Below are 18,698 nucleotides of genomic sequence, written 5' to 3'. Positions count from 1 at the left end.
TGTCTGCAGGTTATAGAAGGACTAGGAAAGGCAACACAACAGAGTGATTAAAGCAAGGTCTCTGCAGTCAGACTGACTGGGTTTGGAATTCAGCTCTGCCACTTACTCACTGTGTGACCTCAAGCAACCTATTCAACCTCTCTGTGCTTAGTTTCCTCATCTCTAAAATGAAGATAACACTAGTACCTCTCTCAGGATTGCTGTGAGGATCAAGTGAGTTTATACCTGATAAACACTTGGAGCATTGCCTGGCACACAAAAATGCTAAATAAGACTTCCTTGTAATTATTGCACTCACTTCGATTTCTAAAGAATTTTTGAAATGCTTGACATTCAACCTCTGTGTTCCTTGCAAGGATTTGTTTTTAATGGGAAAATGATACCCATGCCCTGGGAATATGGTTTAAGATGGACTCTTTGTGATATCTGCCCTTTTTGAAGTACCTTTAGCTTGATAGCAATGGGTTTGGGGTTTTTTGGGTAGGGGGGGAGGTGGGTGTTTTCAAATCAGAATGACTCAGTTAATCCTGCCCCTCTTACTTATTAGTGCTATGAATTGGTGAATTCTTTCTGAACTGCAATTTCTACATCTGCCAAGTAGATATTAAAATATGGACTTCTCAGGGCTCTTGTCAGGGTTAAAAAGGAAATGTATGCAAAGTGCCAGAAAAAAATCTTCTCTACCCCTTCACACCTCATTGCACATATATGTGTGAAATTCAACATGATCGCCCTGAAAGTCAGAACTGCCATGTTTCTGTGAAGCATGCTTAGATGAGAGTTGCTGACAAGAAAATGAGACTATACTTGGCGCCATTGTTCATGTGGGCAAAGGGGACGACAACTGATATCCCTGTGCTGTGGCTCCTCCCATAGTCTCCACAGGACCACGCTGCAGCCTCTCACCACCCTGCAATAACCATCATTTTGTTTAGTATTCCTTCAGCCTTGCCTAACTATAGAACATTTAGTACCAACTGGCTGAAAAAAAAAAACTGAAGGGGAGGAAAATGCCCCTATTTGTTTCCTTAGGGGATTTTCAAAATTGTCTTTCTTCATATTTGAGTTTTTTTTTTTTTAATATAATGTGGGTTTTTTGTATTTTAAAAGTCCGTTTAAGAAGTAGTAATGCTACACAACGTTGTATTGCTTTTCTGTCACATGTCACTCAGAGACGCAAAAAGGCAGCATGGCTTACAGCAAAAAGTGCAAAGCCAGGGGAATTTAGGTAAAAAAAAAAAAAAGATCCCAGCATCGTCAGGAAGCTCTTGGACGAGCCGCTTGACTTCTGTGTTTCCTCGGCTCTAAATGCGAAATATTGAATGAGATGTTTTCTAAGGTCTTTTTTCCATCTATAATCCTTTGATTCCCTATAAGTTTCTTTAAAAGGTGGAAGTCAGAGTAAGCACCCGTGGCCCCACCCCACATCCTAGATGGACCAGAGGAGAAAGGGGAAGCCGGTGGTCTCTGAGGTTCACTCCTTCAACAAAGTTGTATCAGTCAGGGCTCTCCAGAGAAACAGACCAATAGGAAAATATATGTGTGTGTGTGTGTGTGTGTGTGTGTGTGTGTGTGCGCACGCGTATACATATATATATATATATCTCCTAGAGAGAGAGGGCAATGGTTGTTCAATGATAGGGTTCTCACCTTCCCTTCGGGAAACCCTGGTTTGATTCCTGGCCAACACACCTCATACACAGCCACCACCCATCTGTCAGTGTAGGCTTACCCATTGCTATGATCCTGAACAGGTTTCGGTGGCGATTCCAGACAAAGAAAGTCTAGAAGGAAAGGCCTGGCAATCTACATCTGAAAATCAGGCAGTGAAAATCCTATGAATCATAACTGTCCAATCCGCAATGGATCATGAGGAGGGCTCAGAACTGGGCAGCCTTTCATTCCCTTATATATGGGGGTGGCTACAATTCAGTGGCTGAGTCAACGGCATTTAACAACAACAACATATTATATATGTATATATATTTTTATATATATATATATAACCCATTGCCCTCGAGTCAATTCTGACTCATGTCGACACCACGTGTTTCAGAGTAGAACTGCCCTCCATAGGGATTTCAATGCTGTGATCTTGTGGAAGTAGATTACTAGGCCTTTCTTCCGTGGCACTGCTGGGTAAATTCAAATGCCAACGTTTTGCTTAGTAGTCAAGCAACAACTGTTTGCACTATATACATTTGATCTCAGAATCACTTGAGACAACACTGCTGTGGATGAACCTGCATGCTCCCTACATCATTCCTGAATTTTGCAGGAAGAAAGACTCTCCAAAGGTTAGTTGCCAGCCAGTTACCTTTTGTCATAGTTTTGTTCCTCATTTATAATTTTGTCAAACAGAAAAAAGCTGTCACATCTTGTGAAAAACAAATGATTATGGGAGTCTGTTGCTGCCCATGAGGACATCTAGAATTTCATGGATATTTTTTCGACTTTGAATTATTTTTTCCTTCTTAGGAATTGAGGCACTCTGCCCCATATCCATTTCTTACTAAAACATGCTAAGAAGACACCCTAGCCTTCTCATTCCCTGTTCCCTACCAAGAGGGAAGCTACTCCTCAGCCCGTTACTCTGGGCATGATTCCATAAGCTTCAAAGACTTGTGTTCTCAGTCCTCACAGAGATTGCAGAGAAGCAAGTCTTTCGTATTGGATCCCCCTCTCTTGTTGTAGAACCGAGCCAGGGCTTCCAAGAGGCCAAAATGACTTGACCGTTCCCCTCAAAAATGAGACGTTTTTCTTGGATACAGATTATTTACCTGGAGTCTTTCTTCAGTAAGGATGAGTTCCATCTCAGCAGATTTCTTGGTTGCACATGAAAAACTACCCTGGCCTTGTCTCATTTCTAAGATGAATACAAAAAAGCTAGGTTCAAATGGGGTCTCTACAACACAGAGTTTGAAGACCACAGAAATCAGGAGCTATGTCACCTGAAAGAAAGGCAAGTGAGGTGAAGAGTTTCTCAGATCCTTCTTGGTGGTGACTGTCCAGAGCCTCTTCCTAGGTGGCATCTTCCTATGATTCCAACAGAGGTTGACGCAGGATACATCCAAGGAGGTGATGATCTCAGACTCAGTGTGCTCGTGGGATTCAGCCTCTATCCCAACTTCATTGTTACCAACAGAGGGATCCCTGGATGGTGTCAACGGTTAACAGACTCCACTGGGTTGGAGGTTTGTGTCTACCCAGAGGCAGACCAGAAGAAAGGCCAACAATCTACTTTGGAAAAACCATCCACTGGAAGCTCAAGAGAGCACTGTTCCAGTCTGACACACATGGGGTTGCCATGAGTAGGAGTCAACTGGTCAGTAACTGGTTTACTGGTTCAGCTGAGGAGAGTGTTTTTTGTTTTTTAAATGCTCGGCCTTCTATGTGTGTTGAGCATAACTGACTGTTAAAGGTGCCCTGGTGGAGTCTGGAGGCTCTTGCTTGCAATTACTTTTGGTGTAAAACTGCCTCATTGCCAAGTCCTTCTAATAGTTCTGTAGTTCAGTTCCCTTGGAAAGCGTCCAAATCAAAGCTACCTTTATAGCACATTCCTCCGGGTCCTGAATAGTGAGATTATTGGGCACACTCACTGCTCTCACACTTCCTTCCTGCTCAATTTAAATAAACAGCATGCTGCTGTTTTTCTTTTTGACTAAAAGCCAGTCTATACAACAGCAGCAGGAAGATTACTTTCTATCTATATGCAAATAGGCTGAATTCTCTCCAGTCCCTGGGAAAAGACCCTTTTAACCAAATGACTTATACTTCTGTTTCTTCGTGTATAAAATTAGCAGTTTGAGGATACATAATCCAAGTTCCCTTCTGGCTGTCTAATTCCACGTCATGCTCCCTGGGGAGGCTGAGATTTGCACACATTCAACAATTAGAGAATTAAACAAAGTGGTAAATGTTAAAATGCCCAGTAAATGCCCAGACTCCCTACCATGATACTCAAGTTTCTTCTCAACTTGATACCAGCTCATTCCTTCCTCACCTGCACCACAAACCTTAAGCACCAAAAATACTAGCCCATTAAGCAATCCCCAAAGTATACTGCATTTACATGTTTCTGGCAACCAGTTTTATCTTGTCCCCCCTAACCTGAATGCCCTTTGCCCTTCTACCCTTGGTGACTCCTTCTCAGTCTTCAAAGCCCGGCTCAAATGTCATCTTCTTTGTGAGTCCTCCCCCAGAACTCTACCTCTTACTCTCAGCAGAAAGAGTAGGTTTCTCTTCTGTGATTTCATGGCTCTTTGTTTAGACCTATGATATGGCACTTGAATTATGGTAGCATGGATTACTGTCTACTTGGCTGCACAAGCAGCTAAGTGCTCGACAGCTAGCAAAAGCCTGGCAGTTCAAACCCACCCAGGGTACCACAGAAGACAGGCCTGGCAATCTTCCAAAAGATCACAGCCTTGAAAACCCTATAGAGGAGTTCTACTCTGCACATATGGTGTCATCATGAGTCAAAGTCAGCTCAGTGACAACTAACAATAGCCAATGAGATGCGGAGGTCTTCAGATTTTACTTACCTTTCTGCCACCATCATCTGGCACCACAGCTAACGTAGAGAAGGTTCTCAGTGACACTTACTGAGCACAACTTGAGTAAGTTCCATTAGGGAAAGATTCTTAAATATACTTTGGCTGAAGTTTAATATGGGGGCAGTGGTGGTTCAATGGTAGAATTTTCACCTTCCATGTGGGAGACCTGGGTTCGATTCCCAGCAAGTGTACTTCCTGAGCAGCCACCACTTGTGTGTCAGTGAAAGTTTGCATATTGCTGTGATGCTGAACAGGCTTCATCAGAGCTTCCAGACTAAGACAGACAAGAAGGGAAGGCCTGGTGATCGACTTCCAAAAATCAGTCAGTGAAAATCCTGTGGATCACAACAGTCCAACCTCCAATCAATCAATGGCGTGGCGCAGGACAAGGCAGCCTTTCATTCAGTTGCGCATGGGATCGCCATGAGTAGGGTGCCGACTGCACGGCAGCTGGCCACAACAACAGAAGGTTAATACAGGTGCTCAGTTGTATGTCTAAAGTCAACACCTAGGAGAAGCGAATGAAGATAAGGGGAAGCTTTGGTTTCTGGCTAATTTGTTCATTTTCATTACTTGGAGATGTTAGCAAATTTGCTGAAGATTCAGGCGATAGGGTTGGGGTCAGGGAAGGAGTGCTACTGAACCTTAAATTGCCATTTTGATGTGACCGTTTTTCCCTGTTAGCAGTGTTTTGTCTAGCAATGATAAAACATAAACACCCGGAGCTCTCACTGGCCAGCATGAGGCTCGGCCGATCTCGGTCTTTCCGGATTCTCAGTGCCAGCATGTGTCTGTACCTTTTGTTTGAAGATGAACAGAGTTGGCTCTGCCTTTCTGCATTGTTTTCTTTTCCTGTTCCTTCCTTCAATGAAGACAATGAAGTATGGCTCTTTGATAGGTTTCTGTGCTTTTCAGCAAGTAACCGTCGAGTGCTCACTGTGTTCTCTGTGTTGCATGAAGCACCTTGGGCAAAATCAAAAGATCATTTGGGCACTGCTGTCTGCTTAATCTTTCCACTGAGGAAAAAAAAAATAAAATATTTGCTTAACAAATTTCTTCACTTTTTCCCCTATGTGAAAGTACTATAAGAGACAGAGATCTCTGCCTCTAAGTGGCTTTCAAATTTCCGGTCAGGAAATCAACTTAGTGGATCAGGAACAGGACTTGTATTTATTTACAATAACAGAGAAGAGAAAATATCAGCGTGCACCCCATATAGTTGGGGGTGTTTCTCAGTTGGGTGTGTACATACGTGCACTGGATCCCAACATAGGGTGTATTCTTACTGGAAGACACAGCCCAAGAAGTTAAAATCCCACTGATTCAGAGGGATCAAGGGGCGTGTACACAAATTACTGCAATTCAGATTTTAAGAAATTGAAGGCTAGAAGAGAAGTAGGAGTGGGGAGAGCTCAATGTCAAACTAATTACTGTCAAGGATCCAAATTGCCAGAAATGTGTCCCACTTCTACCACTTTGAAATTCCCGTCCCAGGGCCAGGGTACTCTCTACTAATGTTCTCCCTAAGCATCCCGTCATGTATGTTGGACTTGGTTGAAGTAATTCTTTGAATGTTCTTTTCCACTTGTTATTTTCACAACAAGCAGGAAGGCACTGGTGAAAAGACCTCACGTATGTCTCCAGTCGTATGATTAATGTTTATTATCTTTGTTACAACTACCACACTAACACATGTTCACCATATTACACTGCAATATGTAGGGGAAAAATACCAATAACTCCGTTACCATGAGGTAGTGATTTTTGATATTTTCTTTGCAGTCATATTCTGTACATATCATGTACTGTATACATCTATATACAGTCCAGTTTCTTGGGTATCTAAGTAAAACTCATGCATTCATCATTCTTAAAGAAATAACCAGGGCCCCTGCAGGTCTTTTGCAACAGCTTAAAAAACTTAATGATTTTCAAGATAATAATAAGCACTAAGAATACAGAGATATATAAGACATATATCTTGCCTTTAAAGGGCTCATAATCTAGTCAAGGAAAGAGAGAGGTAAATCACCCAAGTAAAATGCAATTCGGTAAGTGCAATAAAAGAAGTATGTGCCAGGTGCAGAGGAGAAAATGATCCATCTTATCAAAGTGGTATCACAGGGAGCTTCCCAGAGAAGGTGAGAGAGGTGGAGAATGTGTGGTTGGAGTGGCCAGGCAGATAGGATACCTTTCTGATCAAAAATTAATTCAAGGGTCACTTTTAGTCCTAGGAACAAAGTTAGAAACTAGCTAAGAAGAGCAAAACCAGAAAGAGAACATATACGAGACCCTTCATCTCACATTTGGATTCGGATAACCCTGCCTCTGTCCCTGGAAACCAATTCATTTTCCCTGCGCAAAGTCAATCTGCTATATACAACCCATAAAGTCAATACAAAATGATATATGCATACATCCACATTAATGTATTCAGTGCAGGAAGAATGCAGGCAGGCAGGGTTATTTAGAGAAAGGCTTTTTTGTGTGTGTTGATAGAGATAAATTAGTAGAGAAGAAGAAAGCCAGTGCCTTGTACGACAAGGGCATTTTATGGATGGAGCCGGCTGCACATACCAACCAACCTCCTGGTTGGTGACCAGTTCCCCATCCAACAAATCCACAATTAAGAAGCAGGAACACTTACCAAAATATCAGGAAATGCAAGTTGTTTTAGTCTTGTCCCTTTTAGCTAGTTCAAAAGCAAAGTTTTATCTTCTGACCAAGAAAGGGTATAGCTTTAGAGGAAGTGTGTTTTTCTGCATTTGTTGCAGAACCCAGCATATGAACCTGGCACAGCATTTGCTGAATGAAGGCAAGCACGTACACCATTTGCCAATAAACCGTATCAAATATTTCAAGAAAAAAAAAAAAAGCAGGCAGAATATAAATACATCTCCATTTACAAAACTATAAGAAACCCTGTGATTATGTTATTCCCATTCCAGTATTTTTCTTGGACTGGTGAGCTGTAATCGGAGCCAATTCTGCCCTTAACATCCTGCTCTGCTAGAAGGGTAGGATCCAAATCCCTTCCCACTCTTCTTGCACACAATCGTCGAAGCTCCTTTTCACCTGAGAGCAGAGCCACGTAGGATTCTTAGAACATATCAACTTGTGCAAGAGCCAGTGTGAAGAAGAAAGGTTCTTAAAGGACAAGACTGAGATGGGGGATGGGGGTGGGAGGAAGGTCTCTTGACCACACAATGAATAAAAGTCAGTTCCTGCTGTCAGAAATGCATAATAAATAGGATTGTAAGGAGAAGAAATGGAAGACTTTTTCTTCATGCCTCATAAATCATCCACTGAGATGCTAGTTAAACCACGAATTGAGAATATGCCATTCCTCACAATGTATGAGGCAGAGAGAACACATCTGACTTTTCTTGCTTTTCCATGCTAGCCTTTTCAAGAGTCTGTTTAGAGACAGTAGGATGATACATTTGATACAACCTTAATTTTTTTTTTCTTTTTTTTTAATGGTAGATCCCATCAGAGCCAGAGAAATATCCAAGAGTCTAGAAATGCAAAATTAGAATGGGGCTATAAACCTATTACCACTTGCCCTCGAGTTGATTCCAACTCATGGTAACCCTACATGTTACAGAGTAGAACTGCTCCATAGAGAATTTGTGGCTGTAATCGTTAGAGAAGTAGATCACCAGGCCTTTCTTTGACAGCACCACTGAGTGAGTGCAGACCGCCATCCTTTAGGTTAGGAAACCAAAAAAACCGAACTCGTTGCCGTCGAGTCGATTCTGACTCATAGTGACCCTAAAGAACAGAGTAGAACTGCCCCATAGGGTTTCCAAGGAGCGCCTCGTGGATCTGAACTGCTGACCTTTTGGTTAGCAGATGTAGCTCTTAACCACTACACCACCAGGTTAGTAGTTGGGCACAAACCATTTGTGCCATCCAGGGGCCTCCTTGAAGGGAGCTGTAGAGATCATCAAATCCAACCTCCTGTCTCCAGACCGCCATGTTCCTGACATAACGGATGCCTTTTAAGCTGGGAGGGACCCTAGAGCAGGGATCAGGTACAGGTCTGCACTGTTTCTCTTTCAGCCCTGCTCTCATTGGCAAGCTGCAAACCCTGACAGGAACAGAGGCATATCTAAGGTAGGGCAGATATGTCACATGCCCTGGACGCCACTCAAAGGGGGGCGGGGGTGCCACTGAGCAGTTTCTGCTGCCAGCTGTGAGAGAACATTCAGCATGTTAAAATGAATACTTTTCGTAGTTGTGAGCCTCCACGGGTCAAGGGGAGCCCTGGTGACACAGTGGTTAAGAACTATGACTGCTTAACCAAAAGGCCGGCAGTTCAAATCCATCAGCTGCTCCTTGGAAACCCTATGGGGCAGCTCTACTCTGTCCTGTAGGGTCGCTATGAGTCAGAATGGACTCAGTGGCAATCAGTTTTCTGGCAGGGTCAAGGCAGACTGTGTGATCTTGCTCTGCTGAGTGTAGAAAGAGAAGAAACTGAAGAAAATGACTTTAAGCACATCATGGACCAATTTTCATCAGTAAAAGCAAGGAAGGTGCAGTTGTAATTTTCATGTAGTGCCATAAGGAGTTAATTAAAAGATCAACAAGCCTGTCTTGTATTTTTAAGCTGATACTATGGTAAAGTTTTTTTTTTTTTTTTTTAATGGTAAAGTTATCTAAAGGATGAGTGCCAGATGTTTGGGCAGGGGTGCAATTTCAGTGCTTCCCATAAGCACTACTTTCCGTAGATACACCTCTGCTGACAGATATTTGCATCCAATTACTGTCCTAGGCTTAACACCTCCATTAGGTTATATATGTTTTAAGAACTTAACATGAAACACAGCAGTAAGAACTGTATGATAGTGAGTTTGGTTATCAGAAAAATATCTTCACACTTAAGTGCTTAACCACCCAATTAGTAATCATTACTAGACATCCCTCTTTCAGAATTTCTTAAGTTGATGATTTCACTTGTTTATCTCAAATCTCTACTCACCTAAAGAAGGTTGGAGTTGAGGTCTCCTTTTGATATTTTCTTATCTATAGCCACTGAATTCAGTCTTTCTCACTCATTCATTCATTCATCACACATTCACTGAGTCTCTATTAAGTGCAAGGCATTGAGCCAGATTCTGTGAGTACTATGAGAATGAAGCAGACTGAGTTCTTCCCTCCAGAGTTTACCTTGTAGTTGGGAGGATAAATTGTGTACATAGAGAACAATGCTACGAGGTAACCAGATGCCGAGGCGTAGACTCCTACTCATGGCAACCCTTTGTGTGTCAGGATAGTACTGTGCTCATAGCGTTTTCAATGGCTGATTTTTTGGAAATAAATCTCCAGGCCTTTCTTCTGAGGTGCCTCTGGATGGACTCAAGCCTCCAAACTTTCAGTTAGCCCCTGAGCACGTTAGCTGTTTATACTACCCAGGGACTCCACTACGAGGTAGAAATAGTGAAATAGCAAAGCCTGTGGGATTTTGAAGAGTGTCCTTCAGAATGCAGAAGTCAGAGAAAGCTCCTGAAGGATGCGACATTGGAATGAGTCTTAAAGGCCAGGACATGTAAAATGGAACAGGACATACTAAGCAGTAGATACAGTGAGGGAATTTCAGGGAATTTGCGGTGAGTGGGAAGCAGTTTATTTTGACTAAAGAATGAAGTTTATAAATGGAAGTATGGCAAAGGTTGGAAAGGTAATTTAGAGTCAGAAAATACCAGGCAACAGAGCTTAGAGTTGATTCTAGATTGTGGGAAGCCATCGAAGGAGTTGGAAAAGGAAGGAGTGATTTGATCAGAGACAAATGTTTCTGATTAAAGATTCCAACCTACATCACTAACACCATCTGTTCCCATGCAGTTTTGGACAGTTCTGCGATATATAGGTATCGTGCTGGCTGTAATTGGCAAGCAGCACACATGGTAAACACAGTCCTTTCATTGCTCCTCTTAACATTTGTAGAACTCTTTAAAATTGCCCTGCTGATTTTGTGTGCAAATGATTTAATTTGTTCCTTTACACAATTCCGTAAACTTTTAGGTCCATTTTATAGATAATGAAGCCCATGCTCAAGGAGGGCGGGTAATATATCATCTGGTCACATAACTAGTTAGTGGCAAAGTGGACACTGGTCTTCTCCCTCCAGATCCAGGTGATTTTCCATTGTATGACAGGTACGCAGCACACAAGTTCCATTGTATTGCTAACCGCGAGCCCTGTAAAATAGGAAGGGTCCTTTCATGGATAAAGCATAATAAGTAAAAGAAGAAAGCTCTTATTACAGGAATTTAACAGTCTTTACTGGGAAACTGACACTTCTGAAATTGCAGCTAGTTATTCGTCCACATATTCAGAGAAGAATTAAGAGAATTCAAATTAGATTAAGAAAAATGTCAAGCAAGGTGTATGCATGGCATGTCATCTAGAAAATTAAAGATTGGTTGGGGATGGAAGTCCTATGAGGACAAGAAAAGGAACATCACACTCATGTTATAAAAATACCCCCTCCCATTAGATGGAGCCCCTGGATAGCACAAATGGTTAGGCACTTGGCTGCTAGCCAAAAGGTTGGAGGTTCTGCCGAGAGGTGCCTCAGAAGAGAGGCTCGGTGATCTAGTTTTGAAAAATCAACCATTGAAAACCCTATGGAGCGCGGTTCTAATCTGATACACGTGGGGTCACCATGAGTAGAGATTTATTCTGCAGCAACTGGTTTTACTGGTTTCCATTTGATTGACCCTTCGGGGCATTTTCGAAACACTTGATCCTCCCAATAACCCCGTAAAGCAAACAAGGTAGTATTGCTATTCTCCTTTGGCAAATGAGAGTACGAAAGCTAATTGACTTGCCCCAAATCATAACGTTAGTAAATAATCTTACTAGGATTAGAACTCAAGTAGGTCTTTTAGTTATTACTTCAAAGCCACTTTCGCTACCCTTACGTCTACCTCAGGAGCCCTAGTGGTGCAGTGGTTAAGAGCTTGGCTGCTAACCAAAAGGTCAGTAGTTAGAATCTACCGGCTGCTCCTTGGAAACCCTGTGGGGCAGTTCTATTCGGTCCTATAGGGTTGCTGTGAGTCAGACTTGGCTTCACGGCAACGGGCTTGGTTTTTATGTCTACTTCACGGAGCCCTGGTGGTGCAACAGGTAAACGCTCAGCTGTTAACTAAGAGGTTGTCAGTAAGAATCCACTCGGCAGCTCCATGGGAGAAAGACCTAGTGATCCGCTTCCATAAAGATTACAGCCAAGAAAGCCCTATGGGGCAGTTCTGTTCTGTCACATGGGGTTGCTGTGAGTCAAAATCAACTTGACACCGCCCAGGGACAACAGAAACATATCTCCCTCACCACTGAGGGTGTCGGAGATGATTAAATAATAAGATCTTGTTATGAACTGTATATTTGGTTTAAGATATATAATTCACTCCAGTCGTTTTGCGTGTTGGTCAGCCACATCTATGAGATTTTAATGGCGCAGATCTTTGTTTGGCCTTTGAGAACCGCTATCCAATTCAGAATATGATGCTTAGGAGCAACGTTACCTTTTTAAATACCCTGTTAAATGCTTTTAAATATTTACTGTCAACGGTGAGAACTTCCTGAAGGTCCACTTATTCATATGCATCCTTTATATAGAGAGAGGCAAGCGTGGGATGGCATACAGGAGGGCCAGCTAGCGCCATAAATGCTTGAGGACATTTGGTATTCAATTCAGTGGGGTGTGAGCAGGCCGTTTGCATAACACATTCACAGCTCGAGTAGGAGAGGGAACGAGGAGTGGAGGCAAAAATAGACTCATATCCCAACACACACGAGGAGGAGCTCCCTTCCCTGACACAGAGCACAATCCAGCCTAATTTTTACAAATGTTATTAATTTTTAATTTCGACAATAATGCGTGAACACATTCTTACCATAAAAACTTCAAACAAGAAAGATAGAACTGATTTCTCCCATGACCAACTCTCAATCTCACTGTCCTCCCCAGAGAAAACGACATTCATCAATTTAGTGTTTATCCATCCAGACAGTTGTCTATAAGTTTAGCTATTATATGTACACTTACAATTACAGAGATTTGTTTTGGTTGCCAGCCTTGTTTTAAAACCCATGAAAGGTACTAAGAAGTTAATTACCTCAGGACAGTGTCAGTTAAAGAGTTCACCCTAGTAAACTGATCTCCATGCCCCATAACCCACTGAAAAGTGTGATCACCGGCCAACAGCACACATACACCTCACACAGCGTTGATTTTGTATTCTTCATCATGCCCAAAGAAGCAATCTGGTTCTACTACACCAGTTTAAGTCTTCATGAGCTGACATTTGGGGGAAAGAGACAGATAGCAGGCAAAAGAATATTCCAATCCTGTGAGCCAGAAAATGGCATTTAATGTTAAAATGTGGTTTAGTGACCTCAAGAAAACTGCCTTAGCATCAGCAGTGGACACCATTAACCTATGGCAGAATGTTAGATTTGGAATTATTACTGACCAAGGGTTCGACTGCTATTCTGAGATAAAAAAGATAAAGCTTTAATGATCTGATTTTAAAAGCCAAACCAAAGAAAGTCCTTAGGAATACAATAGAAATCCCATTTTTGCTTTGGTCTTGCCCTCTGATAACTTGAATATCATCAGTTAGCATAAGAGTTATCATGGTATTTTCTATTCAAAACTGCCAAGATTATTTCAACTTGTAGTATGTTATTCAGAAATTGAGCACAGTCACTGTTTGTTCCATTTCTTTGTGATTAGTATTCATTGCTGTCACCCTGGCATATGAAGTGATTATCCCTTGATTCATTGTGCACGTGTGGGCAGCACAGATACTGAGAAAACGTCGTAATTTTAGGCCAATTACAAAGGCCCAGTTACCAGAGCAGATTGCTCAGGGGCTGTCCACCCACATTGTACTTTCAAGACACCCTGTTTCTCTCTGTCTTCTGTAAACCTGACCTGAGGTGTCTTCTTTATTAATGATCAAAGATTAAGTGAGAATGTGTTGTCTCACCTTTCACTGATCCTTAAGGACTGAGAAACGGCTTCAGATACAATAGAGACTCCATACATTTAACTCTGATTTTTCTCATGGATTCAGCCTCTTCTTGAGTAACACCAACGTAGTATGTTAGGTATTGGCACTTGGGGGGCAGTTTGCTAGAACTTTCTGAAGAAGCCTTGAGCTAGTGTGCTCTGGAGATGAATTTAGAAGAAATGTAGGTTTGGTGGGGTGTGTCTGAACCTGATGTTGCATTTTGGTAAAAGAGAATCGTGTTAGTTTCCTAGTGATCTACTGGAATTCTCTGGGAAATTTATTGTGTGCAGATTCACTAATCACCAGCTGTCTCTAAGGAGGAAAAATAAAGAGCAAAACTCTCTTATTTGTTGACTTGCTATTTTTCATTAATCCACAGGGTTCATTTTTTTTTTTTCTTTTTTTCACAACAAAATGAAGTTCCACAATGTTAGGAACCTGAAAGGTGATGGGACTTAGTATCCTAAATCCATTGATAATTAAGATGGAAATTGAATTCCGTAAGTGAGGTAGGCAAGACTTAGGGAGCTGACTAGGTTTTCCTCATTCTTCACCAATTCATGAGTGGTATGTGACCCTTGAACAATAGCTTTCAAGGCATGAGTGTACTGGTTTCTTATATTCTCCCATGCCAGGGTGGCCTCAAATAATCAACCAGAAGTCTCAGAGAGTTTTTGCTATCTTTAGTAAGCAAGGTAGAACAACGAAGTGACTTGGAAAGAAAGTCTACAAAAGACAATTATACAACAATTAGATTTTACATCTGAAGGAAATTTGGAGTTCCTTCAGTCCAGGGAATTCTCAGCCAGAGTCGGTATTGGCGTGGAAGAGTTGGAGAATCTTGGGCCTATATAGTTTGAAAATCTCCGCAGGAGAGCTGAAATGGGCTACCTCTCATTTTACTAATGAGATTCAGAGATAATGAAATATTTAAGGTCATACAGCTAATAACAAAGCTAGAATTTAAATCCATGTCGTCTGTCTCCAAATTCTACGGTTATTGCATTTCATGGAATTATATTTTACCTTTAAATCCTATTTTCTTCTTTTTTTTCTTCTTTATGGGTAGAGAGAGTTACTGGAGAGCTGAAGGAAAGAAGAAAGGGGAGGGACTGATAAACACATTAGAAGAGTACAGAGTGTTATAGGCATCTTTTTTGCTCCAAATTTTACTGGCTTTGAGATATAAGGATTTCAAGTATTTTCATAACATCTTAGAGTTAGATGGATCGCCTAGGCCACCCCCAGCATGTACACAGATACACATGTACTTTAAACACAAAGGCGAAGAGCAGATTTGAAAAAATGTTCAAACCGTGTCACCACATGTCAAGAACTCTTCTGTTTTCATTCCCATGGCTACCTTCCAGAATTCAGATCTTCATCACCCCTAAACCAGCAACTAAGTGGTCTTCCTGCTTTCGGGCCTGCCATGTTTTGTGGCCATCCTTCACATCACAGCCAAGTTATTCATCCTGAAATGTTGTTGAGATCATCTCACTCTTCTCCTCTGTAAACTTCAGTGGATCCAATCCCACCGCTTACTAAGGACAAAACCCATTAGGCTGGCTTTCTGGTCTCAAGCTGCTTTTGTTGCTTTTTAGGTCTTTTTTTTTTTTTTTTTTTGTCTCCACTGCTTTCTATTTAATATCACTTTTCTGCCCCTAACCAAGGGTTATCCTTTGGTGACCCAAATCCTCCTGCCTATAAAGTCATTATCATACTCCCACAGCTCCAATTATCCAATTCCTGCCCATCCTTCAAAACCTAGCACAAACGTAGAATGTGATACCCACCTCAGCTAAAAATTCTGTAGCACTCAAGGACCCCATGTTGACTTCTCTCATAATTATTATGGATATTTCTTACCTACTCCATTAGATTATAGACTCTGTTGGATTCTCGTCTTTCTTGGCATTCCTCTGAGGTCTTACCATTTGCCTTGTACATAGCAGACTACCTGGAGGTATGAATTATTTAGCTCTGGTTTTACGTAGGCAGAAGAAATCTAGCAGATCTAGTTAGTTATCAATAAAAAAGAGCCTGTATCCCACATTGAAAGTTAGATTAATCCATCACTTTACTCTGATAGAAAGTGAAGGATCTTAAGATTAAGGTGGCACTTCCACATGTTAGCAACTAACGAACTTTAATTGTCCACATAGATAGCACTGTATCCCTCCTTCTGCCAAAAAGAAGGTGAAGCAGGTAAATATTTAAAAATCAGAGCCTAAAGGTGCTAGTTTTAGTTTCTTCCCTTTCAACATATCTAGAGGAAGTTATTTGCCAAATTTTTCTGAAATTATATATATATTTTAACTGGCGCTTGGGAGGGATAAAAATAAGGTTATACACTTGGATATAAAAATCAACTTTTAGTGATTTGGTATATCAGTGAGTTTAGTATGAGTCATTAATGTGATGTGGCTAGTTTCCTTCATGGCCAGCGTGATCCTGGACTACAGGAAAAAAAAATACCGTGTCTAGAATAAAGGACCAGCTGCCTTCGAGACAATTCCAACCAATGGCAATGCCACGTGTGTCAGTATAGAACTGTGATCCATAGGGTTTTCAGTGGCTGATTTTTCAGAAGTAGATCGTCACATCCTCTGGATGGATTCAAACCACCAACATTTCAGTTAGTAACCAAGACTTAACTTTTTGCACTATCCAGGGACTCCAACATACCAATAACATGAAGATGGCACAGGACCAGGCAACTTTTGTCAGTGATCCTTAAGTTCGCCATGAGTCCGAGCCAACTCTTTAGCAACAAACAGCAACAGAATAAAGGAAGTGAGAATAAATCCTGTCTCTACATGAATCAAGCCACATTTGTTTAATTTGAGATTATATTAAGGGCGAAATTTCATTGATTCATCCCCAGTCATAGCACTGGGGTCATGGATGGCAGCTTAACTGAAATTAAAGAAGAAATTCCTGAGAATCAGAGCCACATAATGATGACATGGGTAGCCCTTGCTAATATTTAGTGAATGCTTTATGATAGGGCAAACTATGATTTTTTTTTATTCCATTTAATCCTCTGAGTAAATAGATTCTATTATCATGCCCATTTTACAGATAAAAATACTAAGATGCACAGAGACTGAGTAAGTTACCAAGTTACCGTGGGTTAGTTGGCGAGTAAGTGTCAGAGTAGATGGTCCACTCATGCAGCTGACTTTCAAGCCCACGTTCTTATCCATTTGGAGGCTAGTTGAGGGTGGAAGAGAGGAAGGGAGAAGAAGAACAGAAAACGTTGTAGATGAAATACAATTCAAACAAAGGAAAGGGGCTTATAGAAGATGTCTTAAAATGCCTTCCAACCCCCAGATTCAGGCAGGATTTCATCTGCCTCTAGAGGACACGCCGATTTTAAAATGGCAGAGATCGCACAAGGGCCAACTGGCGTGATATTGGCAGATTTGAGATTGTAATTCATTCCCAATTAGTCTTTCCTTACTCTCTACTTAGTGTAAAGCTGCATAATGCCTATGAAAGAGCCAATAAACAAAGAAATACTAGAAAACTGTTAAAAAAAAAAAATGCTTCCTCAATGACATAATGAGTGAGTATATGGGATGATATAAACTAGAAGTATCAAACTGGTGGCTCATGGGCCAAATTAGGAATTAGCTGACAGATTTTTTAAGGTTTCATTTGATTTTTACTTGGCTAGGGTGTTCTTTTGTTTGTTTTTAAATAATTTTTCAATATTTTAAAATCGGGATAAAGTCAACGCTGGTACTGCTGGGCCTGAATCCACAGGACAATAGTTTGCCGTGTCCGGAAGATTCCCACCATATCCTATTGTCTTATACTTTGTCTGCTTCACCTGGGTAGATCACCTGCCCAGGCATTGTAGTCATTTGAGCTTGAATCTATGATTTTTACCAACTTTAAGAATATTTTGAAAGTTGCAGGAGTTCACTAAATGAACATCATTTCATTTCTGAAGCAATTTTGCTTAATGAGGCATTACAAAAAAAAAAAAAAGCTCAGTTAATCTAAAGAATAATAGCAACGACAAAAACAACAGTTAAAAGCTTAGGTCTTGCATACTAAATTGTAGCTTCTGGCCTGTTGTACACACATATGCTAAAGCTTCAAGAGTGGATATTTATGTATTCACTGTAAGAAATACACTTCCAGATGGTACTTGCTTACTCTTTTTAAAACAAAAAAAAAAACACCAAACCGATTCCCACTCATAGCGATCCTATAGGACGGAGTAGAACTGCCCCACAGGGTTTCCTAGGAGCACTGGTGGATTTGAACTGCCGACCTTTTGGTCTGCAGCTGAGCTCTCAACCACTGCACCACCAGGACTCCCTTACTCTTTTTAACCTTATTTTTTTTAATTATTTTTGCTTTCCAAAGAAGGGCCGCTCTTATGCATTGCCTTTATGCAAATGGATCTTAAGTTTTCATTGATTTTACAGAATAAAGTTTTGATAGAAAGCAACTTGTCAATAGAGGAATGGGAGTTTTTTTTTCATTTTTTTGCACACTAATGAAATTTTATCTGTTGAAAAAGAAAATGTATCTTGATAGGCTTATCTTTTAAAGTTAATGTTATATATAACTTTAAAAAAAAAAAAAAGATTTAGTAGACATTTTCTGGGCCTGTGCTCTGGTTGATATAATAAATCTGTGTTTTGTTTCCTTTGTGAATTTTGTTTCTGACATAGATGATAGTGTCAATATCATTCTAAAAGTAAATTCCAGAAAATACTTTCTCTTGAAAGGCCTATGACAAAAATTATATTCCTGGGACTACTATTGTTACTGGCTGTTTGAGATGAGAACATTTATCTAGACATAAAGGAAAAAATTATTATTCCTAGTAGCGATCTAGTAATTTTTTGTTACAGACCCAAAATACTTTATCTAAATTCAGTCACACTAATCTCCTCCATATCAATGATGGAACGAGTTTTCAGCCTAACTCACCAATGGACAAGACAGTGAAAAATACTACAGGAGTGACAGCTTCACCAACCTCTGAGGAAAACTGAGAGACCTACCCATCCCCCAAGCAGCAAGTAAGCAAAAGGCAGAGTAATGCGGATGATTGAGATAAATGCTAATTCATAAGGACATCAACATAGATTGA

The 18,698-nt window shown here is 40.8% G+C and overlaps 1 protein-coding gene across 12 annotated transcripts in view; it reads left to right on the top strand.

The window, feature by feature from the left end:
* The window catches only part of CHRM3 (cholinergic receptor muscarinic 3), a 552,731-nt gene that overhangs the window by 454,635 nt on the left and 79,398 nt on the right, over window positions 1-18,698 (top strand). Inside the window, exon 6 of one of the 12 annotated variants that reach the window (XR_007515293.1) lies at window positions 10-18,059. The exons of the other annotated variants lie outside the window; for them this stretch is intronic. The gene's annotated coding sequence lies outside the window, so the exon portion shown is untranslated. Of the gene's footprint in view, window positions 1-9; window positions 18,060-18,698 lie in introns of those variants that run through there. 12 annotated transcript variants of the gene reach the window in all.

The sequence above is a fragment of the Elephas maximus genome, chromosome 24 (assembly GCF_024166365.1).
Source record: "Elephas maximus indicus isolate mEleMax1 chromosome 24, mEleMax1 primary haplotype, whole genome shotgun sequence".
NCBI lineage: Eukaryota > Metazoa > Chordata > Mammalia > Proboscidea > Elephantidae > Elephas > Elephas maximus.
Note: the sequence above shows the minus strand (reverse complement) of the source record. Positions and strands in the feature narration are given on the sequence as shown.